The 26,556-nt window shown below is 39.3% G+C and overlaps 1 long non-coding RNA gene across 1 annotated transcript; it reads right to left on the bottom strand.

The window, feature by feature from the left end:
* Positions 1-278: 278 nt before the first annotated feature.
* On the bottom strand, positions 279-13,207 carry LOC148127342 (uncharacterized). Its single transcript, XR_015742230.1, has 3 exons — positions 13,106-13,207; positions 10,751-10,816; positions 279-481 (listed from the first exon to the last, which is right to left on the bottom strand). It is a non-coding gene; the product is annotated as an uncharacterized LOC148127342 (long non-coding RNA).
* Between the last annotated feature and the right edge of the window lie 13,349 nt (positions 13,208-26,556).

Here is a 26,556-nt window from a genome sequence, read left to right on the forward strand (position 1 = left end):
TCTCCAACAGAAACCTTGGGATAATTGGAGCTTTTCTTCCTGCTAGCATCTTGTATTGGCATAAATCTTGGAATAATTTCCAGAAATGGGTCTCTTTCACTGACATGTATAACAATGTTTTCAGCATAATCCTCACCTGAATGTATGCTAAGACAAGAGCCAGGAATTCATTCACTAATGGAAACACTTTCCTGGAAAAGAGATGGATACTTCAATATGCAATGTGTCTGCACCAAAGCAAACTTCCATTTATTTGAATAGGATCGTGGTGTGTTTAAATAAATAATGGACAAAAGTCTGGAAAAGCTACTATTTTTAAGTGAATCAAAATGATATGGTTACAAAAAGGGCTTCTCCAAGCAGGACAGAAAGATGCGATAGATTTCTCAGATGGAGACAGAAGGGTGACCATTACTAAGGAGGCTAGGAGTGCTGAAGGCCAGTGAATCTGGAAAACAGCAGGAGGCAGCTGGTTCTGAACCTAGAGAAAAACAACTGAATATGTCATTATACAGGATGCATGCGGAGAACTGAGTACTATATGCTATGCATGTGTTTGTGTTGGCAGTTCACACAATAACATTTCAACATGCATTTGATATTTTTGTGTGCTTAGGGACCTGAAACAAGGCTCTGTTCACTCAGTAACCTTCTCTAGACAAATATTTAACTTGCGAAGGGATTGTCTAAAAATTCATGTAAATACCTTGTCTTTTCTATCTGTCTGTGACTATCCACAAGGTTATTTGCTTAGGAAATGTTGACCATATAATTTGGTAAAACATACCTGATCCCTGCCTTCTTTATACCTCAACCATTGCAGCATTGGTTTTCACAGGGTGGCAGGAAGAAAGTGCTCGCATCCTTTAGGGGAACAACACTTGCTTTCCAGTGAGAGATGAAAACATGTATTACATAAACTTAAGTGTATATTTTTGTTTTTTCGCAGATGTTATAAATCCACCTTTTCCCTCTACTTTTTAAAGCTCTTCTTTCCTTATTTAATTACACAAAATTCCTCATTTCAATCTGGATATGAAGCCAAGATTTTGATCTGTTTTAATTGCATGGAAGATTTCATGTTCTGACGCATGTATTAAGTGTTGCCTTCTGGCAGAAAAGTAGGCTAAAAACTGAATAAATAAACAAAATAATACCTGAATGAAATATAGAAATGATATTGTCCTATAGGAGTTTTTTGTCTTTATTTCTTTAGTTTTGAACATCTAAACTCATGCACCTGTATATACTGTATATTGGACAGCTCTCATTCAACTTTTTTCAATTCTCTGATAAATGGATGGATGGATGGACAGACAGACAGACAGAAATATTCTCAAAATAGGAGTTGGTCAAGAATATAAGTACAGTAATTGGTAAGAAAACCTCACATTTCTTCTTTCTATTCAGCTGCAAAAATTACTTCATTTTCTTTTCTTTGGTGAATATAAACTAGTTCACAGCAGGTTTTTTTCCCCCATCATCACTCAAACATATGGGCATGACATAACTAATAATCACTCAAAACTATGGATAATTGAAGAGGATTAATTTGCTATGGTTACAAGATTTGAGCTGCAGAAAATCCAGTAGATGGCAGGAAAGATACTGTAGAGTTTTCTTCGTGTCTTTGCTGCCATCTAATGATCATCTGTGTTTTGGCAGCCCAGATTTCATTGACCTACATAGGTAGTCCTAAACTTACCACCACAATTGAGCCCAAAATTTATGTTGCTAAGTGAGACATTTGTTAAGTGAGTTTTGTCCCATTTTATGATCTTTCTTGCCACAGTTGTTAAGTGAATCACTGCAGTTGTTAAATTAGTAACATGGTTGTTAAGTGAATCTGGCTTCCCCATTGACACTGCTTCTCAGCAAGTCACAAAAGGTGATCACCTGACCCAGGGACACTGTAGCCATCATAAATGAGAGTCAGTTGCCAAGCATCTGAATTTTGAACATGTGACTGTGGGAGTGCTGCAGTAGTTGTAAGTGTAAAAAATGGTCATGAATCACTTTTTCAGTGTCATAACTTTGAACAGTCACTAAATGAACTATTGTATTTGAAGGGCTATCAAAAGTCTTTCCACACCTACTGTATTCATCTTAATAACATAATATCATCAAGAGACCATGTTTGTCCATGAGTTAGCAATCAAGTTGTTGAAAAGATGGTTTCTACTCTACTTGGCATCTCATGAGAATTTCCAGACTAACGTTTGCTTATGCTGCACTTTTACAAACTGGATTCTTGGTTTACATTCAAAACTACTCTTACAAACTGGATTCTTGGTTTCACATTCAAAACTACTCTTTTTTGAATTTGAAACTATGAAGTCCTTTCTCTAAAACCATTCAGATTGCTTTTAGTTTTACTTTTCCATGTGTGAATCACATGAAAAACATAAAACATGCAACCCTTCCCCAATAAACATAGCACAGTTTTAAAAGGGGGGGCACATCCTCTAAACCAGGAAAAAACTTGAACGAAAACCTTGGTTCTGTCCAGTCAATCTGTGTCATAACAATCTCAAATCTCAGAAAGTAATACAATCTTTAAGAGGATCCCCATCTTAATGTACTGATTTTAACATCCAAACAGGTTCTTATTGAGAAAAGTGGTTCCTTAGATAGTCCTGCTAAAAGTAGTTTACAATGTTAGTTTAAACTGCAGGGGTGTCAGACTGATAGTCCATGGGCTGGATGCGTCATGCGCAGGCCATGCTCTCCCCAACTCCATGAATGGGAAAAACACAAAATGTCACATGACAGCAATGTGACACCCCGAGTTTGATGCCCATGATTTAAAACAAACATTTCTCACCCCAAAACAGCTACTTCTGAATTTTGAGCTCACTCTCAAGGAAAGCTTATCATATTCTAAATTTCTAAATTTCCTAAGAAAGTTTAGCCAGCTTAAAGCAATAATTTAAAAGGTTACAAAATAATAACCAATAGTTAAAAGTAGGAAAGCCAGTTTTTAAATATTGGCTTTCCTACTTTATTTATTATTATTTATCAGCAAAAATTCTGATAATACACAAGACTTTATGAAGATTCTCTCAGAAATAGCATCAGATGAAAATCTTGTAGGTTTATAATAGATATAAGAGCCAAAATGGTTTCCATCCTTGCAACAACAATGGTAAGAGTTACCTGAACTAGCCTGACAAAGCATTACAAGATTGTTTTTGTTCTGATAAGTGATTTCACTAAAAGCAGTAGTGAAGCTTGCCAGTAGATAGTGAGCTTTCTCCCATCTGATACATTCAACTAGGCAATCTGTCTGCATAGCTAATGATTACATTCATTGTTGCTTTTCTAGGACAGCATCTGTGTATATCTTCCTAGACTCCCATTTTGTTATGACTGTGAATGCTGACTTATTTATTCTCGAATTACCCTTTATCCACTGAATCACACTTTCTGAAGTCAGGTACCTCATATACAAGAATCAGCAGATGTATTCATGACTCATTGCTAGTGTTAAAAAAAAAAGGCAAGATCAAATTTGAGCATACTAAGTAAATGAAAATGGTATTTTAATAGCCTATGGGATATGGGAACTTTTTAAAATGTGCTAACTCTGCTCCCCCCGCACATTGTTGTCTCTTTTAGACATCATGAACTTATTATATGTATGTATGTATGTATGTATGTATGTATGTATGTATGTATGTATATGGTAAAGACTGCACTACTAAAATAATTCTGCTTCAAGGAGCTATTCAAGTGAAAAATACCTTACCAGCATGTGAAGTAATTTGGGGAGGGGAGAGAGTCCTTCCTTTCAATATATCTGATGCTCAGGGACTGCCTGGACAAATCCCTGCAATTCTTTTGGCATTTTTTTTTCCAGAAATGGTTTGCCATTGCCTCCTTCTTAGGACAGAAAAAGATTGACTGGTCTAAGGTCACCCAGCTGCTTTGTACGTAAGGTGGAAGCAGAACTAATGATGTCCTGGTCTCTGTCCTGATTCCTTAACCAATATACCGTATCAAACTGATTCAATATATTGGTATATTAGGAATCAGGCTATTGGTTGGATAATAGATAGATAGATAGATAGATAGATAGATAGATAGATAGATAGATAGATAGATAGATAGATAGATAGATAGATAATTTCTACAAATTATTTAATAGGATCTATTTTATAAGATCTATTTATCTTTTAGGTTTAATTATCCTAAAAATTATTAAGGGAACCGACAATGAAGAAATATGCTGCAGACTACTAGAATTTGGTATAGTAAAGGGGAAAATCTTCATGACATGTCTGTACCTACAACTATTAGAATCGTGCAGGCAGTTGTTTTCTTTCTGATACTCTTGAAGAAGCAAGATAGAAAAATTATCAACGTTTTTGTACATTAATTCTGGAGAAGTCTCCTGAAAATAACATAGATAGACAAGAAATAAATGGATCATAGAACAAAGTAATGCACAAATGACCATGCTCAAATTATTATATTTTGGACACAGGAAAGACCTATGCTCTTGACAAATTCATAAGGCTTGGAAAGATAGAAGGAAAGAGATTACGAAGATAGCCAACAGTAAACAGCAGATTACAACAATAGTAAATGCACTGTTATTTACAATAAAATAAAATATCAAATGATATACTTTGGAATAAGAGAGCATGATCTTCCAAACAATATTGATTGCTAGTATCATCATTCCCTCTCTTCCCTAAGCTAGTGCAAAAATCTGGACTGCAAAAATCCAGGCAGCCATTAGATGGCAGCAGAAAGATACCTCTTTTCTCTTATCTAGTCTTCATCTGAATTTTTGAAGCCTAGATCTAACAACACTAGCTGTTATGTCCTGAGAACTCTAGGAGTTCTCACTCAGGTCCACTCACTGTGAGTGGGCGTTCTTCCCCCTTTCCTCATTGGTTGGTTCTCCCCAGCAGCCAGCTATAAAAGCAGGCTGCGGGGTCCAACCAGTTGCTGATTGCTGCGAGCCAGTTCCAGGCGTGGCAAGCACGGTCAGCCCTTTATTGCTATAATAAAGTATTGTTGCACTCATGCTCTGGTTCAGCCTCTCATTGCTCAAACTTAACACTGGCGACGAGGATGGGATGGCTACCAGAAGCACCATGCAACCGCTGAGTCACTAGCCACCGATCCGCAGCCCAGAGAGAGCGATCGGCCGGCGATAAGGGAAACGCTGATCCGCAGCCAGAGAGAGCGGTCAGCCAACAAAAAGAGCAAACAAAAAGAGCAAACGCTGATCCGCTGACAGAGAAAGCGGTCCGCAAGCGATAAGAAGCGAATGTTGATCCGCAGCCAGAGAAAGCGGTCAGAATTCGAAAGTTAGAAGCGTCTGTAGCCGCTTGTTAGCCCAGCTACAGGGAAAGTGAAGCGCTGCGAGCCGCAGCCGCTCAGTATCAGGCGCGAAATTCAAATGGTTGTCATTTGAATTTCAAACCTAAAAGGTACAGCACAGCGCTGTAGCCAGTCACTGACGCCCACTCAGGCGCGAATCCAAACGCCATCAACGGCTAACAGCCTAACGTGGTTAACCCAGAGAGAAAGAGAGGATTTAAAACAGCCTCTCCTGAGCTGAAATCACTTGCCCACCACGGGCACTAAAACATTGTCTGCTGCCCCAGAGAGATTTTTTCCTCAGGTTGTTCAACCGGTCCCAGCACCATGAGTTCCAATCCAGTCTTCCCGGCGTTTAAACCAGACGAGGAGAAGTGGGAATCGTATAAGAACCGCTTCAATCATTATATCGATGCAGTTGGCCTGGCGGATGCGGGGAGCATCGGAAAAAATCGTATTTCCTAATCTACTGCGGAGCCACCGTCTCACGATACGGCCGCAGCGCTCGTGGCTCCTCGTGAGTTGAAAAACGTTCCGTGGTCTGAGTTACTTGAAATTCTCACTAACCACTATTCCCCCAGGCCCTCACAGATTGCCAGGAGATTCACCTTCCGTATGAGGAAGCAATCGAGCAAGGAGACCATCAATCAATATATGGCCACCCTCAGAACAGCAGCACTGCATTGTGGGTTTGGAACATACCTGGAGGACATGCTCCTCGATCAATTAGTTTGTGGGGTCAAGGACCTCAACCTACAGAGGCGCCTTCTAGCAAAAAAAGACCTCACCCCCCCCCCCCCCCCCCCCCCCCCCCCCCCCCCCCCCCCCCCCCCCCCCCCCCCCCCCCCCCCCCCCCCCCCCCCCCCCCCCCCCCCCCCCCCCCCCCCCCCCCCCCCCCCCCCCCCCCCCCCCCCCACCTAGTGGGCCCTCTGCATGGGAAGATGTTCCTGGTGGTCGTGGACGCCTATTCCAAGTGGATTGACGTAGCACAGCTATCCACGACCACCACACTAGCAATCACCAACGTGTTGACACGCCTGTTTGTTACGCACGGGCTACCCGACTCCATCGTCTCCGATAATGGCCCACAGTTCGCATCGACTGAGTTCAGCCACTTCGCTGCCAACCTGGGTATCCGCCACATTTTCACAGCCCCATTTCACCCTGCCAGTAACGGGCTGGCTGAAAGGGCCGTCAGGACCACTAAAGAAGCCCTGGCAAGGTTCAACAAAGATGACTGGCACCACAAACTCTCGCGGTTCCTGATGAGCCAGCACTCAACTCCTTGTTCAGTCACCAATAAGTCCCCAGCTGAGCTCCTGATGGGTAGGCGCCTGAGGACCGTATTGGACAGACTACACCCACAATACTGCCCTGACTCTCCCCTCGCTTCCTCATCGGGGGTTAGACATTTTATCTTACAGGAGCCAGTTTTCGCGAGGAACTTCGCTGGAGACCCCCTGTGGATCCCGGGCGAGATCGTAGCCATCACCGGGCCGCGGTCGTATCGGGTCAGACTGGAGGATGGCCGCGTCTGGAGAAGGCACATAGACCAACTGCGCAGACGCCTCAGCACCATCGCCAGCAGGGACCCAGAGACACTAGACGAGGGGAGGCTTCATCCTCAGCCTCACATCCACATCACGCCCGGCGATCAGTTCACACCTACAACCGGTTCCTGAAAGCCCGAACACAGACAGCGGCGCCCAGACAGTTGACCAGCCCGATCCAGCCTTCGAGAGCACATCCCCAGTGAGCAACCCTACGAGCCCAGGGCAGGCCCAAACCGAGGGGCACACTGGTGACACTTTGCCGACTCTGCCTGCCCAGGCAGACCCCGGACGGACAGACAATGTTCCAGAACTACGCCGTTCCGGGCACCAACATAAACCTCCTGCCTACCTCAAAGACTATGCATGTTCACAGCTGGGGGAAGGGGTGTTATGTCCTGAGAACTCTAGAAGTTCTCACTCAGGTCCACTCACTGTGAGTGGGCGTTCTTCCCCCTTTCCTCATTGGTTGGTTCTCCCCAGCAGCCAGCTATAAAAGCAGGCTGCGGGGTCCAACCAGTTGCTGATTGCTGCGAGCCAGTTCCAGGCGTGGCAAGCACGGTCAGCCCTTTATTGCTATAATAAAGTATTGTTGCACTCATGCTCTGGTTCAGCCTCTCATTGCTCAAACTTAACACTAGCCTTTGGTGATGGGCATTGGAATATATATCTGAAGTTGCTGCCTGTAGGCCTTTTCCCCTCTAGTAAATTGTAATGCCATCCATTCACCTTCGACTCAGCCAAAAAGTATGCTGTCATGAAATCGTATTGTCCTTATTGTCGATCCCTATCTTATCTTGATTTGACAGCATTGGAATAAGACAGAAAATACTATAACATCAGTACAAGTAAAAATCCTTCTGACTCTTGGATAAAGCAACAAAAGAAAAAGAGATGTCCTTACGTAATTAGCAAATTAATCATGTTCCTCCATGACTATCAAATCATTATGTAAAACTTCTGCATTTTAACAGAAGATTGCACCAGCCCAATCTACTTCTGTCTCCTTTCTCTAGTTTCCCATTTTTAAAAAAAAAAATTCTCAGTACCCTCCAAATTGTTCCAGGGGGCAGGGTGGCGGGGGAATCAAATATATTACTTCAGCTTTTCAAATAACAAAATATATTTCATCCAAAGCATTTAAAGAATATCCGAAATAGCTTTGGATGCATATTTGGCTCTCCTGTCTGCAACTGGTATCAATGCTGGCATTTATCCCAAGGATTCAAAAGGATGGTACGTGTTTGGAGGCTCAAAGGCAGGGCTTTGCACTTCTTCACTTGGTGCCTTTCTTGAGCAAATGCTTCTGTTGCTGCACAGCATCCGATAGGAGGAAAATGCTACTGTCAGAACTTAAGCTCAAAGTAGCAGCCTTGGAATATCATGCTAATCTTAAAAGAACTGGGCTGGCCCAAATTGAGTTTGAAATTATTCAAATAACTTCTGTGGTTGGAGTATTGTTTGGGGCCAGTGAATGCTCATTGGATTTATTTGTCCAAAATATATTTATATCACCATTCATTTTCTGATACAAAAGCAGTTTGCAAACTATAACAAAAACATACTTAGTAATAAATGACAAAAATCACATACAAGAAGCAGAAATATACAGTTTCATAAACAAGTTAAATGTCTGAGGAAACAAACTGATTTTGATCTAATGCCCATAAGTAATTAATATGGGTGCCTGTCGTGCCTCCAAGGAGAATGTTTTTTTTCCCCAATTGGTGTGCCCCAGTCAAAAAGGGCCTTTTATACATTATAATAATTTATTGCTCATATTCTGAGAAGAGACTTTTTGATTGCGTTAAAACATCACAAGGAGTTATTTGGGCTTCCAGCTTCTGAAGGCTTTAAAGGTATGCATTAGCCTCATGGATTGGACCAAAATAAATGAATAATAAATGAGTAAATAAGCAGTCAATGCAGCTATTTTAGATTCAATACAGTCTGACTATCATTGGCTACAAAATGCAATCCTAATAGATGTCTCCTATGGTATATAAAATTCTGTGATCTTTAAAGGCAGCGCCCAATAGAGCGCATTACAAAAATATAGATGGGAAATTAGAGAGTATTGACCATTGTAAATCATATATCTTGATCTAGGAATGTCATAGCAAAGCTAATTAAAGCCTTGCCTAAGCACTTCAATATAATAATTTAGTGTTCATTCTGATATTTGCCCCACTTTCATCCTGGCTACTTCATAGCCTGAATCCCTAAGAAAACCAGGGAACTTACCAGTGTCATTAGACAAAAAAATGCCCTAGGGAGCTCTCATGTCAATAGCCAGTTCTTTTTTTTTTACTGAACATAGGGCTTCAGTGGGAGATTTCAAAGAGAATTTCCTAGTCTCTTGGATTCTATTAGTCTCCTGAGGTGGATAGTCTTGATTTCACCATAGACTATTCTGATCATTTCTTCTGCTGAAGCATACACTGCACCATAGATTTCCTGCCTTTCACTAAATGTGGCTGATCAAATATTCCTAGCTTAAATATATGATCTGTGGATATCCAAGTATCCAAGTTATAGATTCTACATAGTCTTTCTTTCAATACCTATTTAACTTTGAGATGTGACAAAAGACACATTCTTCTATTGTCACTGTTGACAATAAAAATCATTTCTCTTGGCTTCTGGTAAACTGAGCTTTGAGAGCCAGTTTGCTGTAGTGGTTAAGGCATCAAGCTTGAAACCAGGAGATTGTGAGTTCCAGCCCTGCCTTAGGTGCAAGCCAGCTGAGTCACCGGGACCAGTCACTTTCTCTCAGCCCTAGGAAGGAGATTTTGGCAAACCACTTTTAAAGATTAAAAAAAATTGTCAAAAAAACTGCAGGGACTCATCCCAGCAGTCCTCAAGAAGCAGAGACTATTAAACGGAAGAAAATTAAAAGCTGAGCCTCAGATTTTCACCATTTAATCCTGTGACACAAGTTCCCCAGGATGTTGTATTCAGATTTATTTTGCAGATCTGAATAAGATATAAATCAATTTCTAATCTTCCAGTTTATTTACTACATTTATATGTTGTCCATCTCGCTAGCAAAGTTTACCTTTTCCCTGATGCAGCAAGATGATTTATGCCAAGGATAACCTAAACCAGAGGCCTCCAAACTTGCCAACTTTAAGACTTGTGGATTCAACTCCCAATTCTGGGAGTTGAATCCACAAGTCTTAAAGTTGGCAAGTTTGGAGGCCTCTGGTTTAGGTTAGGAGACCTCTGGCCTAAACAGTGGCAGTTGTAGCCATAAAAAAAAACAACAGACTCAGAAGAACCAAAACGTTTGCAGAAATATAAGAAAGTCAGACAGACAGAGAGAGAGAGACAAAGACAGAGTAAAAGAGATAGAAAAAGTGGGAGGGAGGGAGAGAGAGGGGTTTTAAAAAGGATCTGCAACTCAACTCAAGAATGCAGTATGCTAAGTAGCTATGGAATATTTTTTATTTTTGGTGGGAGAATGAAAGGAATCGCATCTTGGAATACTATGATCTACAGGCTTCGCTGAAAATTTCTTACCGTCCAAATTAACTGACTGAGAATTATATCCACTTCTCATTTGTCCAACAAAAAAAATTGGACAATTGGGTTATATTTTTATGCAGATCTGTAAGATATAGTGTATTCTAATGAGATACTTTGTGGAGTGATATACTATAAGATCAAATGATAAAAGTGTGAGGCAAGACCTACCAATGACTAATTTTCACAAACTGCAGTATAAGTTGCTTGGAGTTTTGGAAGAACATGACTACTCTTTAAATAAATGCTTTTATTTTTAATAGCAGTTCTACATTTATGGTCTTACTTTATTTTCAGGCAGTAACTCACATGCAGTTAAGACTGGACACTATTATACCCACCAAGATATTCATCACCTCCTAAAACAGTATCTGCTGCTTCCAGAAATTTCACAGTCTTCTGAGAACCTGAAAAACAACAGCATGAAGTTAATGAAATCTAATAAAACTTCATGACTTTTAAAGATTTGGGTGATATTTTTCAGGGGATATCCAGGCACATGATGGAAGTAGCTGAAGAGCTGAAAAGATATTTCTTTCTTTCTCTACAAAAGGCCTTGGATATTAATTAATGACTTCCTTAAATTATCTCTTTTATGTTTGTATAGCAAATTGATTTGTTTTCTATGCTATATATTAGTTCAGTAATTTATTTTTATTCACTTATTAGATTTTTTTTATCCCACCTTATTTTATAAGTAACTCAAAATGGCAAATATACATAATATTCCTTCTTTTCCCTCAACAACAATCCTATGAAGTGGTTTGGGCTGAGAAAGAGAGTGACTGGCACAAAATCATCCAGTCCTAAAGTGGGACTAAAACTCAGTCTTCTAGTTTCTAGGCCAAAACTATAACAATTACACAATACTGGAGGCTTGGCTAGACTTGGCTGGGCTGGGCTGGGCTGGGCTGGGCTGGGCTGGGATAGGATAGGATAGGATAGGATAGGATAGGATAGGATAGGATAGGATAGGATAGGATAGGATAGGATAGGATAGGATAGGATAGAATAGGATAGGATAGGTTCATGCTAAAGATTATAATTAGAATTGGGGGAAATGAAAAGTAAATCTGTAAATTGATAATCAAAAAACAAGATTGATTACAGCTCATTAGTAGTCTTGTTTGAAAACAGAACTATATCTTCTCTTATGAGGAAAGGAAAGGAAAGGAAAGGAAAGGAAAGGAAAGGAAAGGAAAGGAAAGGAAAGGAAAGGAAAGGAAAGGAAAGGAAAGGAAAGGAAAGGAAAGAAGGAACCATCATCTTGTATATTGGATGGATAAAAAGAAAATCTTGTCTGGTTTCCATTATAAACAGAAGAGATTCCACTGACATGTAAAAGGACCTTGTAAAGGTCATAAAAGAATAAATAATTTATGAAAAGGTAATAGGTCAAAAAAACTTTAACTTTTATATAGCCTGGTGGTTACCATCCCCTTATTCTTATGAAAGCTAGATTTTGGTTCAGTTTGGTTTTCTTTTTTCTTCAAATTAAAATGATAGTTTGATTTCATTCCCATTCTCAGCGCCATAACTTTTAAGGCAGATACGAGCTGGATTTGTTTCTTCTATGAAGTTACTTTGCCAAATACCATCATGTCTATACAATACAGGCTTGTTGCTAAACAGGACCTCAGACATTAGTTCCTTTCTGTATTCAGGTATTACAAAGGAGATTATACTCACCTTGAATGTGATGATAAGTATAATGTGATGCCCTGCAGTATATGATGTAATGTGATATTAATTCAGACCAAAAATCTGCTTTTAGAGAATGGATCTCTGTACAAACATTGTTTTCTGCCTGAGCCCAAAACTTGTACTATCACTGTTTCATATTGCATAGAAGCAAGTGTATAAATACATGTACTCTTTAAGCACAGATAATCTCTGATACACACACACACATACACACACACAAAATTATCTTGCATTATTTGAATTATTACTTTAAATTACATTTGTACTAGAATCTGTAATTTGCAATAGATTTGTAATTACCAAACACACAAAAATTAATTAACTAAAATCCATCCCTAAAATAAGGTTGGCAATCCTGTCAGTCCACGTATAATGTACAGGCAATTGTTCTTGAAATATCTTAGAAATTAATAGATAATGACATGGAAAATCTAAGAAATATTTAGTCCAACTTGGTAAGGCCAACAAAAACTAGCTCATTAGCTTAATAATAACACACTGCTGTCCTCAGCTAGCTGTCTTAGATATGATTAATCAAAGAAATAAAAGGAGTATTTAATTTTGTCATTAAATTTAATCATCAACTAAGAGCCTTTCTTGGAATTCATATCAAGCATACCTCAAATCATGAAAATTAATAGGAGAAATCTATGAATGCAATTCTGGAGTCAATTAGTTTGCTTAAAGGCCTTTGAAATTAGTGGGATTAAAGCAGCCTATATATGAGTAGGAAATCCATCACTTTAGCATATTAAAACTACTTCATTGTAAGAAAGATAAAATGCCTAGGCTCCAGTTACTCCCAGTACTGTTTGCAAAAATATTTCTGTCTTCTCTGGAGTCACTGTAGATATCATAAAGATATCATAGCAGTATTGGCTATGACTTCAAATTGCCCAGCATCTATTCTCTTTCACATTATTAGATTATTCTAATCTAAATTTTGCTAAACTGCCTGAAGACAATTTGTTGTAAACGGACTATAAGCCTACCTAAAGAATTCCAGTTACCCAGGATTAAAACCATAGTCCTGAGAATTATGCCAGGAAAAATACAAAGACATGCAGCACGTCAGGTTTTATGCATCCATGAAGTGGAATAAATGTAAAAGAAAAAAACTGTATGAGAAAAAAAAAGTTGCAGCCACTTCCTAGGCATCTAGCCAGTCAGAAAGCAGCATAATTTTCAAAAGAGGACTTTTGCATCTCTGGTTTATCTATAAATTCGCATAGCCAGTTCAACTGTGAAGCAGTATTTCGTAGATTTCAGATAATCAAAACCAAAAGACAATGAAATCAGAACCCAGGGATCTTTGACAATGAGCCGAGAAGAATTAATCATTGACTCATAGGGTACAGAAGAGTTTATCATTAACAGATCATCTCAAATACAGACTCACAGACACGCAAGCTCACACACAAATCACTCTTATGGCTTCTAAAATTCATATAAATGAAATACACTTACTAAGCAACTCAAGTGTCACAAAAGTGTGCAAACTTCAAACAAACTCCAAATCGCATTATCTAAAAAGAATGTAAATGAAGAGATTTACAGAGCCTAAAGGAAGTTGCATCAATTCAGTAAGACTGACTTACTCTTACTAATTCAGCTAACTATAGGTATTGAGGTAAATATACTAATTATATCTCCAGCACCAAGTGACTCCATTTATGTCTTCACACCCTGCTATATTACTAATATTGATGTTACAGATGAAGAATACTATCTTTAAAGCAATAAGAAACTACATAAATAATTACTTGTACCTTAAAAATAACAATTGCATGGGAAGCACTGTATTATATGGGACAGCAAAACATTGGTGTGTTTTTTTCTCACCATTTCCTGACTGTGCATACATCAGTTATTGCTTGGCAACAAACTGGCAAGCAACCAGAGCACTTGGCAGTACAAGACATTACAATTAATGCAACCTTAAGTTCTTTGTTGTTGCTGCTTGGGTTTTTGTCTTTAAAAAAACCTATTCAGTAAAATACAGTATTCCGCCCCCACCCCCCTTCTTTTTCTTTTTTAACTAATAACCCATTTTATCCCCTTGAAATTTTGGAACTCTTCCAAAAATCATACCTAGGTTCACAGCAAAGTTAAATCAAGTTTCCTATGATTTTCTTACAGTTGTAAACCCACTGTTGAAAGAAATGTCCATCTGGGTTCAGTTTCAGGTGAGGAGAAAGTCACTGGAAACATGGAGACTGCTTGGAAGGATGGTTTAATAGTGTACAGGATCACATGGGGTTTTGGGGGTCCTAGGCAAAATTGAGCACCTGAGTGTGAGAGAGACCCTCTCTTAGACTTTGAATTTGCTTCCTGTTCCTGTGAAAGAAATGTATTCTGATTGGTTGTCAGACTCCCATGAGGCCATGCAGGGTAACTTTGTAGGTTGTCCCAGGCTTGGTTGAATCATGCTGGGTGATGTAATCTTCCCAGGTGCCATGTTGTGAGATGGGTAGAGGGCTAATCCTATCATGTCATGAGGGCCATGTCTTAACCCCATCACCCTGCAGCTGAAAGGGGGGCAGGGAGCTGCTTTGTCTTTAAAAACATGTTTCCCCTTGTCTCATCCAGGGAAATATAATATTCTGCCTTTTTAATATTTCCTAGAATATTTCATTCTTTTAGGAGAGGGGTGGGTGCTAACTTTCTACACCATCCACAAAAATATTAGAATGTGGAAATCTTCCTGGATTAAAATCTATTGGTGGATTTTCAGATGGTGACTGTGGCCCAAAGATCTTCACCCATCTTTGGTTAATGCACCAGTTGCAATCATATCTGGAGTGGTACAAAAACCCACTAGCCCTTAACTGAACTAGGCTATTTTAATGAAATGCTGGCAGATAAGAACCACAACAGCCATATTGCAACTGTATTAAAAGTGGTGCATTGGCTTTAACAAGTTGCAGTCCAATGTGCTGAATTTTACCATGGCTTTGTTCACAGCTTGCTTCAAGGTGAAAAATAGTCCTCTGCTTCTTCCAGGTGGAGTGGGTTTATCCGATATGCTAGTTCTTGCTATGTATACTCAAAGTTTCCCATTTACAGTAATTAAGAGGAGTGCAGGTATGTCTCTATGGTAGCCTGATGGTGGAACAGAAGCCTGCTTGCTATATAGGTGTCCAAAGGCAGCTAAATGAAACTCTTCTGGAAGAAGTTTTAATTTGTTGCCAAGTTATCCAAGATTAGCACCATACAGGTGAAACTTGAAAAATTAGAATATCATGCAAAAGTTCATTTATTTCAGTAATGCAACTAAAAAGGTGAACCTAATATATGAGATAGACTCATTACATGCAAAGCAAGATAGTTCAAGCCATGATGTGTCGTAATTGAGATGATTATGGCTTACAGCTCATGAAAACCCCAAATCCACAATCTCAGAAAATTAGAATATTGTGAAAAGGTCCAATATTCTAGGCTCTAAGTGTCCCACTCTAATCAGCTAATAAAGCCATAATACCTGCAAAGGGTTCCTGAGCCTTTAAATGGTCTCTCAGTCTGGTTCAGTAGGAATCACAATCAGGGGAAAGACTGCTGACCTGACAGTTCTGCAGAAAACCATCATTGACACCCTCCATAAGGAGGGAAAGCTTCAAAAGGTAATTGCAAAAGAAGTTGGATGTTCCCAAAGTGCTGTATCAAAGCACATTAATACAAAGTTATGTGGAAGGGAAAAGTGCGGAAGAAAAAGCTGCACAAGCAGCAGGGATGACTGCAGCCTGGAGAGGATTGTCAGGAAAAGGCCATTCAAAAGTGTTGGGGACTTTCACAAGAAGTGAACTGAGGCTGGAGTCAGTGCATCAAGAGCCACCACACACAGACAGATCCTGGACATGGGCTTCAAATGTCGTATTCCTCTTGTCAAGCCGCTCTTGAACAACAAACAACATCAGAAGCGTCTTACCTGGGCTAAAGAAAAACAGAACTGGTCTGTTGCTCAGTGGTCCACAGTCCTCTTTTCTGATTAGAGCAACTTTTGCATCTCATTTGGAAATCAAGGACCCAGAGTCTGGAGGAAGAATGGAGAGGCATACACTGCAAGTTGCTTGAAGTCCAGTGTGAAGTTCCCACAGTCTGTGTTGATTTGGGGAGCCATGTCATCTGCTGGTGTTTTATGGGGATGCTGACTTCATTTTCCAGCAGGACTTGGCACCTGCCCACACTGCCAAAAGCATCAAAACCTGCTTCAATGACTGTGAGATTACTGTGCTTGATTGGCCAGCAAACTCGCCGGACCTGAATCCCATAGAGAATCTATGGGGCATTGCCAAGAGAAAGATGAGAGACATGAGATCGAACAATGCAGAAGAGCTGAAGGCCGCTATTGAAGCATCCTGGTCTTCCATCGCACCTCAGCAGTGCCACAGGCTGATAGCTTCCATGCCACGCCACACTGATGCAATAATTGCTGCAAAGGGGGCCCAAACCAAGTACTGAGTACATATGCATGCTTATACTTTTCAGAGGTCTGATATTGTTCTATGTACAATCCTTGCTTTATTGATTGCATGTAATATTCTAATTTTCTGAGATTGCGGATTTGGGGTTTTCATGAGCTGTAAGCCACAATCATCACAATTATGACAAATCACAGCTTGAACTATCTTGCTTTGCATGTAATGAGTCTATCTTATATATTAGTTTCACCTTTTAAGTTGCATTACTGAAATAAATGAACTTTTGCACGATATTCTAATTTTTTGTGTTTCACCTGCATATACCCTTGCTATTATTTTATTAACCTGATTATATTGTTATTTCTTTTATTAATTTTATGTACTTAATACCTTTAGGGTTATCTATACTGTAAACAACCATGAGTTAGTTCAGTTTGGTGGTATATAATCACGATAGGTAGGTAGGTAGGTAGGTAGGTAGGTAGATGAAGAAAGGAAAGAGACTCAGAGAAAGAGTAAGAGAAAGAGAAAGAGAAAAAGAGAGAAGTCTATTTAATATAACTTATTTTTTTCTGAAAAAACTAGAATATTGGTTTTGATTTATTTTTTAACCAGACAAACATGTATTCAAACATAAACATTTAGGTAACACTATTAGGAACAGAAATCTGATTTGTCTAAAAAACATTAGATGTAGAAGCCTGCCCAGAAATAATGATGGAAGGATACTTCTATTCCTAATATGGGAGAATGGTTGTTTTCTTTTTTTCCTTACTTTCCTCACTTCTCTTTCACCTCTTCCACCCCACTGTTTTCCTATTTACTTTCATATTTTGTATCTTATTTTATTTTATAACCCAGTAAAATGTTAAACTTGAGAAATAATGACATTGTGATATTCAACAGTTTGCATCATTTTCTGATTTCTTTTAGTTTCATTATTTTCACTGGAAAGTTGTTTAATGAAAAGGTCAGAATCCACATCACACCTATGCTATCTATAGAATATTATCCCTAGTTTACTTGAGTCCTTAATAAGGCTTAGAAAATTGTGTCTTCTGGCAGAAGGGAATGTTGGGCCATTGCCATTATATCTCATTTATGTAAAATGGAGACACCAACTTTGAGGGAGGGGAGAGGAACAAAAGCCCATAAGTGATAAGATCTGCAGCTTGTTATGTTGGAACCTACAATGCCCCAGCCAAATTAAACTGTTGAGTAAAAATGGAATAGAAGCCTCTGACATTCAAGATCAGAAACAGAACACCCAAATATCAATTGATTAAAAAAGGCAAGAAGGAAAGATTGAACTCTAGGACTGAAATAGAAATACGATTTAATTTCTAAATTGCAAAGTACAGAAATTTTCTATATCTTTATGACTTTTTAAGGAAATATTTTTAACAATTGTTAAAACAACAGTTGTTAGAAACATGGTTATTAATAAGTCTTAATAATTCTTTTTTCTGTACTGTTTTTATTTCAGATTGATTAATAATTGTATTAGAGAGACAAAGATGGAGAGCTGGCTTACTTCTTGTCAGCCATAAAGTAGTCTATTTAGCTGTGTTAAATCTATCAAGCATAGTGACAAGAGAGAGGTGGGGAAGGGAGCAGAACAATGGAAATAGCAATGTAGCATCATGATGTAAGCCATGTCACTTGTACATCTGTTGTGATATCATACACATGTCAGAATTTGTGATGAAATACTGCAATTTTTTATTTTATTTTATTTTTAATGCAATTTTGACAAAAGCAATGTCTTGTAGAGAGTATTGTTCTCCTGTCAGTCTATAATTGAATAGAGTTTCCTGATGAATCATTATTTATTGCCATGTCTGATGAGAATTAAATTTACAAAAGTTCATTCTGGGAGCACAGATTTGATGGCGGGCCTGAGGGCACACCTCATGTTCATTAACATAACCTCCATATTAATATACTGTCAGTGAATGTAAACAATAATCCAATCTAAAGATGAAAAATGCAAATACATATTACATGTTAGTATTAGCATTTCCTTATGTTCCTTTGTCAATTCATTTCTTGGAATAGAGAGACATAGGCATAGATATACATATACATACAAACACCACACACAAAGATAATGATTGCCCAGGAAATATCCTTAAAGCAAGTGTCCTTTAGAACTATGGTCACAACCGGTGGGCTGGGGACCACTGGTGGTCCGTGAGAAAATTTTGGTGGTCCACAGAAAAATGTTCCCCACTCAAGCACTCCCCCCCCAAAGCAATTAATCCACGCTGTGCAGGAATACAAGTCTGCGCCACCCACATGGCCCGCCCACCCACTGGCCCTCACCCTTCAACTGAGCGCAAACCTGACCTTGAGTAGAGCCATGTGAGTTGGAACTGGAAGGTAAGACCAACAGCGGGGGAGGGAAATCTGCCCTGGGGGTGGCTTGCTGACGTTGGTGGGAAAATCAGTCCCATATTCCAGAGCTACAGTAGTCACAAGACTGGCCTTTTGGTCATCCCGGAGCAGCTCCTCCAGTCCATGGCAGGCTAGTGCACCCAAGTGGAAAAGCAACTGCTCCAGGATGACCAAAGAGCCAGTCCTGTGACTACTGCAGCTCTGGAATATGGGACCAACTTTTCCAACGTAAGCCACCGTCAGTCAAAATTCATATTAATGGTCCACGGAATTTAAAATTATGAGTTTGGTGGTCCCGGAGGTCCAAAAGTTTGGTGACCCATGCTTTAGAAAGTAACATACAAAGTAACAGTTTTCAGATCATGGTGTTTTCTAGGAAAACACTTTCCCTTTTTCCCCATTCCTGCCCTTCCACATTCTACAAATAATTCACCATCCCTGAATTTCGAATGAATCATTATGAATAAAGATAGTAATGACACAGCACTTTATATTCCCAACACTCTGGATGAGCATTAAGGTAGACATCCAATTACTTTCTGTAATAATGCATTCCTTTAATTTATCACATTATGAATAATCTTAATTGATAAGCTGAAAATGGAAAGATAAAAGCTTCTTTCCTTTTCTTTTTTAATTAAGAATTTTATTAAAATTATCATAAGATATAATAGAAATGTAAATAAAGATGATAGAAAAAGAGGAAAGAGGAAGAAAGGGGAAAGAGAGGAGTATGCACAAGAGGAAAGAAAAAAGATAGCATTGAATTGCAAAAGAAAAGCTCCTTTTCTTAAAACCAGTAACATCTAATTCTAAAAACTTTGATCCCAGCCATCTAAGAGAGCCATTCCCTTTGCACATAAACTTTGCTATTAAAATGCAAACATAAGGCTTAGAAATGTATTTTAAAAGAAGCGGGTATAGAAAGAATGGGAAGGATAAAGCTTGCAGGTGAATATTGACTATGTTAGAATAATTTATCTCCTCCCCCATCCAAGCCCTTCATTGTTATGAAAGGCCTTTGTTCCTCCTGGCAGAGGACAGACTATGCACTATGTTATATCCCAATGAAAATGAGATGGTACTAACAAGCGATGGAAGAAAGGGTTGTTTTTCCTCTTGCATGGCTGCTCCTCTACAGAGGCATGCATTTCTCACATTAATCCTCCTCAAAGGCTTAGTTGTCCTAGCTTCCTGCTACAAATCAGCCCTGGGATGGCAGCCCCCATGAAATCCCATTAGAATGCTGAAAGCAGTGTTTTACCGTACCAGGCAATGGAATAAATTCAGAACAATGAGAATGGGGATTGTTTGGATCCATATGAAATGAAGACATTGTTGGAAAATGAATAAATAGACTGTTTCAGGTTATTCTTCATTCCCATTAAGTAGATGCAGTTGTTTGCAGAGTTGATAAAAAGTGAACAGGGTGAGCCAAAAATGTATTTGTTGTTGCTGTTGCCGCTGTTGTTGTTATTGTTGTCAAATAGCCAAACAGGCAAACCATTAATGGGTTCCTATTTCTGAGTCAATTCATTTTAATTTGGGATAGAGTTGCTTCTGTTCTGATGATTCTTTAATTCCTTTGCCTACATATGGTCAGTCTTTGTGCCATGCAGTATGAGAATATTTCTTAGTGCTCTGGTCACATTCTGATATCATTCTCCCTGTAGCTCTTTCTCATTTATGTGGCTTGCTAGCTGGGAAGACAGATAATAAAGTAGTGCAATGCTTCTAAAATAATTACGGAAATGTGCTTTGAAATGCACAGGAGCACAAAGATAGCAGTTGCATGCAGTTCTGTAAAATAGCCATGTCTTTTCCACTGAAATTTTGCATATGCAAAGTGATCGGAGGGGGGGGGGGGAAGCAAGTTCAAGCAGTAGCAAATAAGAACTAACATCACACTCCCACAAGTTCTGAAAACCCCTTTTAGAACCAACTCCATAATTCTAATAAGTTATTTGGCAAGTGAAAATAATGTTTCCTAGATTTGCCAAGATGGTTCATTCTAAGCTAAATTTGCTTGTTGCCTTTCTATATTTTAATACCGTCAACCACCAAAAAAGGGTCATAAAATCAAAACTAAAAAATATAATAACTCAAATAAAATGGTATCTTCGGTATTATAATTTACTTTTAGACCACAATACAAATAAATTACATCTGGCTGAAGTCACAGATCACATCAAGTAGTAATCATCGCTTACCAACTATAGTATCTGAGCCACAAACAAATAGAATACATTAAATTGTAATACAATAATCTAGCCACTGTGCTTATTTTTAAGAAGTCACAAAGTGTCATGGTTGTTTATGATTTATATTTGTGGCTAACACAATATCTTGTATTCAATGAACACTGATTTATTTGCCAATAGCCTTTATGTACAACTGATAGAGTGTAGTATGGAATAAAGGCTACTGCCCCCATATGGGAAGCACATTGGCCTGGTTACACAAAGAAGCCTCAATGTAGAATTGCAGGTGCACCAACATTAGGACTTTGGCAGTTGATCGAAATTTAAACCAGAGAACAGAAAAAAATATGGAGGAATGTTAACAATTTATATATTTTAGCATATCACACTATTCTTTTGAGAAGCTAGCAATATCATGCAGATGCAAGCAAAGAATAAGAAATAGGCAGAAATTAAAAGCATTAGATGAAAAAGTGTGGCTAAAACTTGGACTTAGCAACACTGTTCACTATCCCAGCAAACTATTCATTTCTACTACTTTTCCCATCTCTCTTTTTAAAGATGTCATCAATTCTATCCATCCATGACATTCTCGGTCTTCTTCTCAGCCCATTCATTCTACATATCTTTGTTCTACAATTTGATTCACATTCATTATCTCTATAAAATCAAACCACTTCAACATTCTTCTTTTGTACTAATCATTCATTCTGCATCCAATCCACTTTCATTCAGCAGTCATTTATTCATAACCCTATTTCTTTTTGTTTTTACTTAGTATAAGTAATAGTATATAATCTCCACTTCTTCTACATTCAGCTGACACACATAACTTTCTCATGTAACAAATGGGCAGAGGCATACTCTTATAAACACTACTTTATGCTTCTTTAAATAAACCTTCATTCCATGCAACAGACCACACAGTACCTCTTACTTTTCTCTCAGTATTTATATGCTTCTTAAAATTTTCCATCAATTTTATCATGTTTAATAAATATTATGCCTTGGTAAGAAGGCTGATTTGTATTATACAGTACATCTAACATTCACTGCAAATCATTCAGGTTCTCAAACAATAGCATGGCACTGCTGGCTTATAAAAGCATGCATACATAAACCAAATCAATACACCACAACATCAGCACAATCACAATCATATTTATTTATTTATCATATTTATATGGCTGCCCATTTCACAGAATGTGAGTCTGCGTGATATACAACCAAATTATAAAATAATTTTTTAAAAACCTGAAAAATTCAAAAATGTATGTTATTTTTTTAAGATTAGGAGATAATTCAGATTGACAAAGTTGGAAGGGACCTTGTAGATCACCTACTCCAACTCCCCCACCCAAACAGGAGACCCTACACCATTTCTGACAGATGGCTGTCCAGTCTCTTCTTGAAAGCTTCCCGTGATGAAGCTTCCACAACCTCTGAAGGCAAGCTGTTCCATTGGTTAATTGCTGTCATTGTCAAAAAATTTCTCCTTATTTCCAGGTTGAATATCTCTTTCCATCCATTATTCCTTGTCTGGCCTTCAGGTGCTTTTGAAAATAACTTGACCCTCTCCTCTCTGTGGCAGCCCCTCAAATATTGGAACACTGCTATCATGTCTACCCTGATCCTTCTCTTCACTAACTAGCCATGCCCAGTTCCTACAACCATTCATCATAGAATAACATCATAGAAGAATGGTAGAATAACATGACATCACCAATAACATTATTTTGGTCAATCAATGGTTTGTGTAACTTTTTTAGTATGACAGAGAAGGAATAGAAGAGATGATCAACTTTACCTGATCTTTATCACACGGACCATTCCCTGCATTTTTGTGAAGAATAAGAAGGAGTGAATGTTGAATCATGAACGAAACAGGCAAGGTCATCATTTTATTAGCCGGCAAGCCAGGAAATCCAGCACTGAATGGGCTAATATTTCTATTGGTTCAGAACTGTTGTCCAGAAGTAGCAAGTGCTGAAAGTCTGATGGTTTTCTGCAAGCTCTAGATTCACAAACATATAAATATGTGAGCGGTCAGATCTGTAGCTACTCTAAAAGTCTTGGGAAGGCAGCCAAAGAATTGGAGACAGGAGGGAAATACACATTAACCAAGCTGTATAAATATTTTAACTCAACAAACTTTTATCAACCCATATTTATTATCTTAACTTGATTAACAAAAAAGGTAAAAGAGTACTAAAACAAATTCAATACCTCAAATGGTCCAATTCTTCAACTGATTGTATGATTCTTTAGTTAAGTAAGATTTGTATCTCAGCTTAGCAATTTTTTCCAAAAAGTAAGCCTACTTCAGAAATCACATACTAAAATAAATTATGTTTATCATTAGTTCAAGGCTTGTAAATGCATTCAAAGTGATTTCAGAAAAACAGTGAACCAATAACCAGTGTGTGGCATTCTGGTTAAATTTGTTGTGTTGAATAACTAAATTGTTAGTCAGCATAGACCACAACACAATTTTAAGGCAACCAAAAAATTTTTTAAAATTCTTCCCTCTCCAAAGCTGATAAATAAAAGGTCAAAAGTTAACCTCATATTGTAATAGAGGAGACCACAACAACACAAGTCCTACTGCAAGATCCAATCTGGGTCAGTCACTGATACCAGAGGTTTTGTCTTCTGAGCTTTTGGCCCTGTGCTGTAGCCCATCCTCAAGGAACTTCTCTTTCACCAGAATCTCTAATCACACATTCTGGTGAGAGAGAAGTTCCCTGAAAATGGGCTCCATAATGAGTCCAAAAGCTTAGAAGATTAAATCTCTGGTCCTGGTGACTGACTCAGATTGCATATTGCAACATTATCCTGGGACACATGTATTTGCCTTCATTTATACAAGATCTTAATTCTAGAATAAATTTAAGTAATCTAAATCAGACTAGGCATGCATGTTTTGCAAAACAGAGGAGAGGTGGAGCTGGGATTTAAGGGCAAAACTGCTAATCACAGTCAGATACAGAAGGGGACCCTCCAGGATGTTTCTTTGTTTGAGTCTACTGGATTATAATTTAATCTGACAAATAGGGAAGCAAGAGATATTTAAGAAGACCTCCCAGCCATGCTGCCCATGCTCTTCAAGTCCTGTTGTCTGAATAGATAAGGAAATTGTCAAATCTATTTGGATCAGTATCTGGTGCATTTGCACTTGGGGTCTGAAGTACAGGGAAACAAATAAATTGGGACAACAGAAGACTCCTTACATTTGACACCTGAAGTTTATTTAAACATATGGCTTGGAATTGGCATTGCATTTGAATCAAACCTTATTTAGAAATGGTATGTTTGATGGTGGGGATTAGAAGAGAAATGGGAGCAAGTGCCTAGGCCTCTCATATGGAATGGAGATACCATCTAAAGTATGGTTCAAATTTTGAAATGATCAAAGCAATTGTTATTTTCATTCAAGGCAGATATCCTGATCAGTTAAAAGAAGATTCTCAGTTATTCCATTACTTCGAATTTTCCAAAATATTCCTGCCTACATAGCTGTTAACTTTGATGAACAAATGACATTAACAATGTAGTGACAAGAATAGAAGTAGGTACTAATGAATTGTCTGGCTTTGGACTTTCAGAATTTCAGGAGTAGGCATTTTCAGGAGTAGGCACTAATGTATTATATGGCTTTGGACTTTCAGAATTTGTAGATCCGAGGTGGTGCAAACCCACCAGGACATATCTGTCAATACCCATTAGGAAAGGATTTCTATTACAGAAGAGAGATGCTTTTGATTACAAAACAAAGGCCACCTATCGCTTCCAATTTACAGTAAGCTTCTTTACCCTGTGTCTGGTATTTCTATAAGGTATCTTAATCTTCTAAGCTTTAATTCTATACTCCTTATTGAGCTTTATTCTAGCTTCTGTTTCCTGCCTGCTATACTGTTTTTCTACTTTGCAGTCATTTTTCTTTCTTTTCTATTTTTCTGGAAACTTTAATTGTCTTTTGCTTTCTGGCTGTAGTTCCCAAATAGTCTTCCCTTAGTCTTTCCTTTTATTCTACAATCTTTATACCACATGCAATGCTGACTTGTCAACTGTAATGTAGCTTTATCTATCTTTGCTCAAAGACAAAGTGCTAACAGCTTTGTCTTCCCTGTCAGTCTTGGCTTCTGGGACAGGTTTCAATTGTCAGCTGATCACTTAAGTGCTGAGATTGCTGCTGGGATTGCTTACATTGCTGCTGTTAAGTTTGAGCAATGAGAGGCTGAACCAGAGCATGAGTGCAACAATACTTTATTATAACAATAAAGGGCTGACCGTGCTTGCCACGCCTGGAACTGGCTCGCAGCAATCAGCAACTGGTTGGACCCCGCAGCCTGCTTTTATAGCTGGCTGCTGGAGAGAATCAACCAATGAGGAAAGGGGAAGAACGCCACACAAAGTGAGTGGACCTGAGTGAGAACTCCTAGAGTCCTCAGGACATAACACCCCTTCCCCCGGATGCGAACACGCATAGTCCTTGAGGTAGACGGGGGTTGTGTTGCGCCGGAACGGCGCAGCTCGGGAACATTGTCTGTCCGTTCAGGATCAGTCTGTGATGGCTGAGCCGGCAGCGTGTCGCCAACGCTCTCCGGATTGGGCATCCTCGGGACTCACAGGGTTGGATACTGGGGGCGAGTTCCCGTGGGCTGGATCAGGCTGGTCAACTCTCGGGCGCTGTTGTCCGAGTTCGGGCTGACCGGAACGACTGTTGGTGCGGACTGGACGTTGGGTGCGATGAGGCTGAGAGGCGGATGGGGCGGTTCCCTTCGTCTGGTGACTCTGGATTTCTGCTGGCAAGGGTGCTGTGGCGCCTCCGCAGTTGGTCTATGTGCCTCCTCCAGACGCGACCATCCTCCAGCCTGACCCTATACGATCTCGGCCCGGTGATGGCGATGACCTCGCCAGGAATCCATAGTGGGTCCCCAGCAAAATTCCTCGCGAATACAGGCTCCTGTAACATAAAATGTCTAACCCCGAAGTGGAAGCGAGGGAGAGTCAGGCAGTATTGTGGGTGAAGTCTGTCCAATACAGTCCTCAGGCGCCGGCCCATCAGGAGCTCCGCTGGGGACTTATTGGTGACTGAACAGGGGGTTGAGTGCTGGCTCATCAGGAACCGTGAGAGTTTGTGGTGCCAGTCATCCCTGCTGAACCTGGCAAGGGCTTCTTTGGTGGTCCTGACGGCTCTTTCCGCCAACCCATTACTGGCAGGGTGAAATGGGGCTGTGAAAATGTGGCGGATGCCCAGGTTGGCAGCAAAACGGCTGAACTCTATTGATGCGAACTGTGGGCCATTATCGGAGACAATGGCGTCGGGTAGTCCGTGCGTAACGAACAGGCGCGTTAACACGTTGGTGATTGCTAGTGTGGTGGTCGTGGATAGCTGTGCTACATCAATCCATTTGGAATAAGCGT

Source organism: Pseudonaja textilis, chromosome 2, assembly GCF_049901715.1.
Source record: "Pseudonaja textilis isolate UNSWEBS1 chromosome 2, rPseTex1.2, whole genome shotgun sequence".
NCBI classification, from domain to species: domain Eukaryota; kingdom Metazoa; phylum Chordata; class Lepidosauria; order Squamata; family Elapidae; genus Pseudonaja; species Pseudonaja textilis.